The 8,759-nt window shown below is 41.9% G+C and overlaps 1 non-coding gene across 1 annotated transcript; it reads left to right on the top strand.

The window, feature by feature from the left end:
• The first annotated feature begins 264 nt into the window (after positions 1–264).
• Trnae-cuc (transfer RNA glutamic acid (anticodon CUC)) lies at positions 265–338 on the top strand. The gene has a single exon. It is a non-coding gene; the product is annotated as a tRNA-Glu (tRNA).
• The last annotated feature ends 8,421 nt before the right edge of the window (positions 339–8,759 follow it).

Genomic DNA, 8,759 nt, shown 5'->3' on the forward strand with positions numbered 1-8,759 from the left:
TTCTATTTATGCAGCTTTCATTCTCTTGTTTCCTACTAAATTCATGGACAGCGATATTAGGTGGGGTTAGATACACAGGAGCTGCCTCGTACAGGCCTACCGGCCTCTTGTAGACTCCTGCGTTCTTATGTTCTTATGTTCTTATGAGCCTGAAAAGCACTCCTCCCTTTACCTTGCACCTCACATCATCATCGTCATCATCAGCCAATACTAATCCACTGCAGGATAAAGGGCTTCCTCAGGGGCCTCCATCTTTCGGGGGGGGGCTTCGTGGTGCAGTGGTTAGCACACTCGGCTCTCAACCGAGAGAGCCCAGGTTCAATTCCCGGGCGGAGTGGAAAAATTTGGGTGGCTTTTCCGATACCCTACGGCCCTGTCCACCCAGCAGTGAATGGGTACCAGGTATTAATCGGGGGTTGTGTCCCATCTCCTGGGATCTGTTCCCTTCTCCTATAATTCCATCCCCTTCTGTCTCTCTCTGGCATATGACCACAGATGTTGCGCCGACTAAACGAAACTTTGTATGTGTTGTTGAATGCTGTGCAGCAACTAATAGCCTCTGGAAAGTTAAAGAAACATCAAAATTTTGCTGTATAAAGTTTATGAGTGCAGTCTATTACATTGTATTTTGGCAGCAAGGGGGGTGGGGGTCAGGTCCGGTTAGGTTAGGTAAGATATAGCGACGGGCCAAATTTGTGGCTTTACCGTGTAACAGCGACGGGCCAAATTTGTGCCATGATATAACCCCCCCAAAATAGATGTACATAATCTTATCACAAATTCTTTTTTGTAGGAGCAGCGAGTAGCAGGCTTTTTTTTATTATTGTTTCCTTTTTTTTGTGCTCCTTTGTTGTAAAAAAAAAAATGTATGTTGAGACCCAGCCCAGCGTTGTCAAATTATTGTACTATGACGATTGGATTTATCATTTTTATGCTCCAAGACGGTCGTAACCACACAAACAACGATAGAAAATTAGAGTTAGCATTAAAACTGTTATTCATTGATGTTGGTTTGTTCTTTTGCTATAGTTATCGGTCAGAGACTAAGGGCCGCTTTCACAGTCATTTTGTTTGTTTTGATAGTTACCAATGGCGGCGATCGACGCTATAGTATTTCCACGTTAAACTGGCCGATGGGGTAGTGGCGGCTGCGGGGTTAGCCTAGCCCCGCACCTTGCCACACACTCAACACCTCTCGCTTCCTCTGCAGCCGCCACTACCCCTTAGGCCAGTTTCATGTGGAAAACTTTAGCATCGACCGGCGCCATTGGTAACAATCAAAACAAACAAAACGACTGTGAAAGCGGCCCTAAGAAAACTCAATGCCATGATTCAATTATTTGGCAACAATGACCCAGCCTCACCTCAGGTCACTCCAATTGTTGTGGTTCCCTACCCCCAAAATTGCCAGTGATCACTAGCTACTTTAAGTTGTCTGCTGCGATTGGCACGGATTTGGCGGTCACTGGTAGCCTGTTAACACATATTCCCAGGTCTTTTTCTGCCTCTGTGGTTGACAGTGGAGTGTCTCCCATGTGTTTTGATATGCTGAATATCCCCTCCCAAGGTGCATGACTTTTACATTTTGCTTCATCTAATTGTAGCAGCCACTTTTTGCTCCATTCCTGTAGCTTGGTGATGTCTGCTTGTAGGAAGTTCGCAGTCAACGGGTTAACTAGAACTTGGTCAGAGCCTGTTGAAGCGATGAGGACTCACACACTCAAAAATCTCTCACGTGATAAATCATGATGCACTGTCCTATATTCTACAAGACATTGATCCCAAGTGTTTATGGTAACATTTTTCAGGTGCATTGGTGAGAAACACTCTACCATCCAGTTATTACAAGCTAAATACTCGCAACTAAGCTTACACCATTCTCGCATTTTTTCTACTCTCCTGCCGCACGTATAGCTAGAACCATTTTTCCAATAGTTTCCACGAAGACTAATGTTTAATCTGGCAAGTACTGGACGGAATCTAGTCAGTAGAAGTCGTGGTAAAGAGATATTTAACCCTAGATTACTACTGTTGTCCAGAATCCCGGCATGGGGGGATAATTTGTGTCGCGGAAGGAAATCTGTTAGACATACGGTGCTGTACGGCCGTGACATTTCAGTTACCATTCTGCCCTTGGTGCGTGAGGTACGTTTGTGTTTTTCCCGCGCTTAACCCAGTACCAGCGACGGGCCAAATTTGTGGCTTTACCGTGTACCAGCGACGGGCCAAATTTTTCACATGATATAAACCCCCCCAAAAAATACAGGCTGTACAGGTTAATGAATCCCAATTAAATTTGAGTACATTAACACCTAATAGTGAGTGGTGGAGGGTGTTGGTAAAGGCCAGTGTCCTGCAGTACTACAGGTGATGACGGTCACATATGAGGTGATTCGCACACACAGTGATCATGCACGTCAACCCAGCCACCAGTGTTCAGTCCAGTACCGTGGTGTGCAGGTGTGTCGCTGAGGAGTCAGGAAGTGCACAAGTAGCTACGGCTTCTTACTGTGCAAATAAGTGGTCAGTATGAGTGAAAGGGGAAAAGTTGGGGTTCTGTAAGCACACTCCAATTAACCTACGTTATAATGAGTTGGCACAACAAAACTTTGCTTAGTGAACAGCTTCTCAGCAATATAATTGTTTGTTAAGGGGGCTTGCCTGTACCTTGATGGAACATGTGACCTAACACATCTCCCACACACCAGGAAGGACTACTGGCCATGAGTGTAGCGTTGAGGAAGACTTGCTGCCCCCTCACCCTCAAGGCTGGTCTGCAGCCTGAGTGGCCAGGAGCAGCGGAGCAGACTGTCACTGGTGTGAGGACCAAGGCCTGATCAGAAGGACCACCACCACCGTGCTGCTGCCTTCTCCAGCCATAAAGGAAGGGAAAGGTTGAGTGTCAGGACTGTAGGACAATTTGATAGGGGAGAGGAAGTTCATCAGACACAGCCTTGCACACACTGGTTCAGGAAACCATGAGAGCCAGGAGTGTGAGAAAAGCTTCCCTGGGAAGGGTGACTTTGACTAAGACACTCACTCATTCTGCTGAAAGAAATCATGATTGTGCAGTTTGTGGGAAAAGATTTAATCATAAGGGTCACCTCAACAGACACATTCTTACACACACTGGTGAAAGAAATCATGAATGTGAAGTTTGTGGGAAAAGATTTAATCGGAAGAGTCACCTCAATGCACACATCCTTACACACACTGTTGAGAGAAATCATGAATGTGAAGTTTGTGGGAAAAGATTTAATCTGAAGGGTAACCTCAACGTACACATCCTTACACACACTGGTGAAAAAAATCATGAATGTGAAGTTTGTAGGAAAAGATTTAATCTGAAGGGTAACCTCAACGTACACATCCTTACACACACTGGTGAAAAAAATCATGAATGTGAAGTTTGTAGGAAAAGATTTAATCTGAAGGGTAACCTCAACGTACACATCCTTACACACACTGGTGAAAAAAATCATGAATGTGAAGTTTGTAGGAAAAGATTTAATCAGAAGAGTAGCCTCAACAGACACATCCTTACACACACTGGTGAAAGAAATCATGAATGTGAAGTTTGTGGGAAAAGATTTAATCGGAAGGGTAACCTCAACACACACATCCTTACACACACTGGTGAAAGAAATCATGAATGTGAAGTTTGTGGGAAAAGATTTAATCGGAAGGGTAACCTCAACACACACATCCTTACACACACTGGTGAAAGAAATCATGAATGTGAAGTTTGTGGGAAAAGATTCTGTTTAAAGTCATACCTGAAGAAACATAGCATAAGACACACTGGTCACAAAGGGTTTAAATGTGATGCTTGTGGAAAGCGTTTCATGACCAGATGTGAGATTACCAGACATGTGAAGATTCACCTCTGATTCACCTCTAGCCCAGATTGGGAATCGAGGCAGGTTGTGTGTGTGTGTGTGTATTTACTTATTTGTATTGACCTGTTTGTCGTCTACCGGGCCCAGGCTAAGCTGTAATAGTCCCGTCTCTATATCTACATTTCTTTGCCTTTCCATCATTTGTTGGGCACTGTACGCCTCCACCACCTCTTCCCACAAGCTGTTCCATGTGTTAATGAGATAGCCTGCCCCCCTCATATGTCAGTAAATGTGATAAATGAGATAACCTACACCCCTTGTATGTCAATAAATGTGATCAATGAGGTAACTTGCACCCCTTGTATGTCGGTAAATATACCTGTCTATGTAGTGCCTGTAGGCAAAGTGGTCTGTGACAAATGACAAATATGTTGAAATATCAGGACTAGAGTTATGTTAATGAGATGTGATGGATGGATCCTTTTTATGCCTCCTAGTGTATGAGTTTCATGTATCAAGGAACTATACATTTGTAACTCCTTCACTTTCTCTCCCTCATAACCCGTCCGCTGCGATTGGCACGGATTTGGCTTTTACTGGTAACGTGATAACATATACTCCCATGTCCTTCTCTGCCTCTGTGGTGGATAGTGGAGTGTTTCCCATGTGGTATTGGTGTGCTGGATATCCCCTCCCAAGCTGCAGGACTTTACATTTTTCTTCATTGAATTGTAGCAGCCACTTTTTGTTCCATTCCTGTAGCTTGGTGAGGTCTGACTAGTAAATCCGCATTCAAGGGGTTAAGAAGATGAGAGAGTTTTAAGGTTTCTGCCCCTTTGTTCCAGGGTTTATTTCCGTAAGTTAAGCCTTCAGTAAATATTTAGTAAAGGTTTGCATCATTTCTTCTGGATGCAAACATTTTTACCTGTTCTGAATTTTATTATGTTAACAAAGTTCTAGTTATTTCTCTATGAAGTGGCAGAAATACACATCTGCTGGGAAGCATTGCATTGTTACAGTCATAACTTCATGTACAAAAAATATTAGTATTTCCACAGATAAATACCCAACTCCCTTCAAAAGCTGTTTACCTGTAAGGGATTATTTTAGGCAACAATGGTTAGATTAGGTTAGGTAAGAGTAGGCTAGATAAGGTAAGGTTAGATTAGGTTAGGTAAGTAAGAGTTCAACAGATATATATTAACTCAAATTACTTAACCTCACTTACCTCATAATCTAACCAAACCTTTTATAATACAAGGTTTATGAATATGAAACTGTACACTATAAACAAGCTAAATTCATATATAGCTGATTTAGGAAATAAAAGTAGTTATGCTTCAGTACACTGTGTGGTATCATTTGCCAAGTCATCTTCCCACTCACACCTGTCACTCTCCTGCACCTGTGTATTGGTTTAACCCAGTGGTAGCAGCGGGGATCATGTTTCTTAACCCGTCCGCTGCGATTGGCACGGATTTGGCTTTCACTGCATGTAGTCTGGTAACTATACTCCATGTCTTTCTCTGCCTCTGTGGTGGATAGTGGAGTGTTTCCCATGTGGTATTGGTGTGCTGGATACCCTTCCAAGGTGCAGGACTTTACATTTCTCTTCATTGAATTGTAGCAGACACTTTTTGTTCCATTCCTGTAGCTTAGTGAGTTCTGACTGCAGGAAATCCGTAGTCAAGGTGTTAATTGTCCCTCTAAGTGAGAAAAATGAGAAAAAATCACCCCTCACACAAATGATTTCATAATATATATCAAAGCATTTGTGATCAGTTTATGTATCATCTATTTTGGGGGTTTATATCATGGCACAAATTTGGCCCATCGCTGCTACACGGTAAAGCCACAAATTTTGCCCGTCGCTGCTACACAGTAAAGCCACAAATTTGGCCCGTCGCTGCTACACGGTAAAGCCACAAATTTGGCCCGGTTCTGCTACACGGTAAAGCCACAAATTTGGCCCGTCACTGCTACGGGGTAATCAAGGCCAGCCCTTCCTAGGTGCTCACTACAATCATTGCGCAGGGCCTCTGATCACTGGGGGGCCTAAGGATGTGCATAAAAGAATAGACAAAGAAAATCAGGGCGGTGCTTTCATTATTCCCCCATGATAAAAAGCTCTATAAACAATATTAAACAAATTTAAGCAAAAAATATATATTCATTTACTTTACATTGCTTAGGACAGGGATCTAATTTGTAGGGTGAGTACATAGGAAAAAAAAAGTGAACAAGAGGCTAAATATGTTTTCATTTGAGAGGAGATGTCTAAGGGGGGATATGAGTGAGTAGTGAGTCGCCGCGCGGGTCGGAGGTGCTGCGCCTTGCTCGCGAAAACGCTGAATCGACATGGCTGGCCGAGCCAAGAACTCGGTGGAGCTCTGTTACGTTTGTGCGGATCCCACAGGCAATAAGTGGATAGGGTGCTGTCTGTGCCCTAAGTGGTGTCATGTGAAGTGTGCTCATCTGTCTGGAATTAAGTCGGAAAATATATCTAAAGTAAATTGGATTTGCGACCCATGTCTTCATAAAGCATCTCTAGCTACCAAAATTGTGGGAAAAATGGAAGAATTCAAGCTGGAATTATCTAAGGAAATATCAGAAGTGAAACAAGAAGTTGAGTCACAAGCGGTCAGCGTGAAGGAGGAGCTGGGGGAGGTGGCGCAGGATGTAGGGTTGCACCGATAAGCAATTTGGCCGATTACCGATTAATCTGTAACCAATAATCGGCCGATACCGATTAATCGGCCGATTATTTATAAATTGTAAATGTGATTAATCTTCACTAATTACTGGACACTGGTACCACAAAGTTAAAGACATGCCGTAACCCTCATGTTTACAACTTTGTTTACTGCCCAACTGCCATCTGCATGGAGAACAAATACGTCTAGTAATTTGTTACTTATAATTTAGCCTTGCTTTGTGGAAACATCCTGATTTTAATATGTTAGAATTTGCCAGTTTTCTCGTTCTTGTGGTGATCCTAGATGCTACTAGAAATGGTAGTGTACAGAAAGTTTATCAATCTCTCAAGTTTTCTACTAATTTACTGTCTTATGCACGGCAGGCATGGTGAAGGATGTTACCCAATTAATGTTTTTACATTACAATTTAAGAGTGTTTAACGTCAAGTGCTGAGTAAAATCACTTGTCTAGTTCCATACTTTTCATGATATATTACAATAACTTATTTCCATATGCACGGCAGGCTTGGTGAAGGACATTACTCAGTTACTGTACTAAGCAAGTTGAAATAGGCATATAATATTTCTTGGTTGTAATATAAAGTAATATGTTGATTTTTTTTTCTAGTTTCAAAGTTGAAGCAAATACCAGTGCTTCAGTTCATATCATAATTTTATATATCAATTTGAATTACATAATATACATTTGCATAGGGACTTGTTGGAAATAAATGCTGTGGAAAGGTATTAGAGTTTTGGTAACATCACCATCCTTACATTAACATTATTAGTATTGTGTTATGTACACTGTACTATAAAAGAGAGAAAAAATAATAATCGGCCCCGATTAATCGGTCAAAAGACCGATTACCGATTAATCGGCAAAGTGGCCGATTAGGCCGATTACCGATTACTTACCGATTAATCGGTGCAACCCTAGCAGGATGTGGCGGACGTTTTGCAACGGGCTGAACATGTGGAGTCAGCAGATGCAACTTGGGCTGAGGTCACCAAACGTAAGAGGAAAGTTAAGAAGAATTTACTTGTTGTCAAGGCCTCGGAACAAGATAAAAAGGCTACAGAGTTGAAAAGTGAAGTTTCTGAAGCATTACATGGCATTCAGATTACTGATTCAAGATTCACTATTGGAGGTAATATTATAATGAACTTTGACTGACTTTGAGAGAATTCGTAACATAACACATCATGGCTACTAATTCCTCAGATACAAAGATTAAATGTGGTCTGCTAAATGTTCAGTCTGTGGGAAACAAAACTCTAGATATCCGTGATCTCATCAAAGAAAAGTATCTTGACATTTTAGCGGTAACTGAAACATGGCTAAATGACTACGACGTCGCCAAGATTCGTGAGATGACGCCATGCAGTAACTCGTACCTTTCTACATGTTCCGAGGGAGACAAGAAGGGGTGGTGGTGTTGGGATCTTTCTTTCGAATTCTTTTAAGAAGATTCGGAGAAAAGCATCAGAAAGGTGGGATACCTTTGAATTAGTGCAAGTCATCTGTGAAATTGATAGAAGGAAATGCACCTTTATTGTGGTGTATCGACCTCCGGATACAAGAGCAGAGGTCTTTATTGATGATTTTCGCACATTTTTGGAGTCTGGATATGGTGAGTGCAAATGTGTTCATCTGTGGTGACTTTAATCTATGGATTGATGATCCTGAAAATTCTTCTGCCATGGCCTTCATTGAGATGATGGACAGTCTCAACCTGATTAATAAAGTGAATGAGATGACTTCTTTAGGGGGTCATGTGCTAGACTTGGTTTTCAGCGATATAGACGGTGATCTAGTGCAAGGGGTGTGTGTTGATGAAATATGTTGTATATCCCCGGTGCATAAATTGGTAACCTTTGAAATTTCATTCAGTGCAGAGAAAAAAGATCACGTCCAGATTGGGAAAGAATTTTCAACCATAAATATTGATTAACTCTGTAATACAGGAAATTACTATTAACTGTCGTGAAATCTGTGAACATGGCTCGGTGTTACGTGTAAATTGTGCTACCTGCCTGGTTAAGCTATGTAATGGTTTAGCTAAAGATGAGTATAACAGCCTCTGTCCTCTGATTGAAAAGGAGATAGTGGAGAGAGATCATGCACCTTGGTTTAATGCGGAAATACTGAGGGCAAAAAGAGAGAAGAAGAAAAAAGAAAGACTGTGGCGTAGGCAAAAAACAGATGAGGCAAGAAGAGCAT

Source organism: Eriocheir sinensis, chromosome 6 (genome assembly GCF_024679095.1).
Source record: "Eriocheir sinensis breed Jianghai 21 chromosome 6, ASM2467909v1, whole genome shotgun sequence".
Classification (NCBI taxonomy): domain Eukaryota; kingdom Metazoa; phylum Arthropoda; class Malacostraca; order Decapoda; family Varunidae; genus Eriocheir; species Eriocheir sinensis.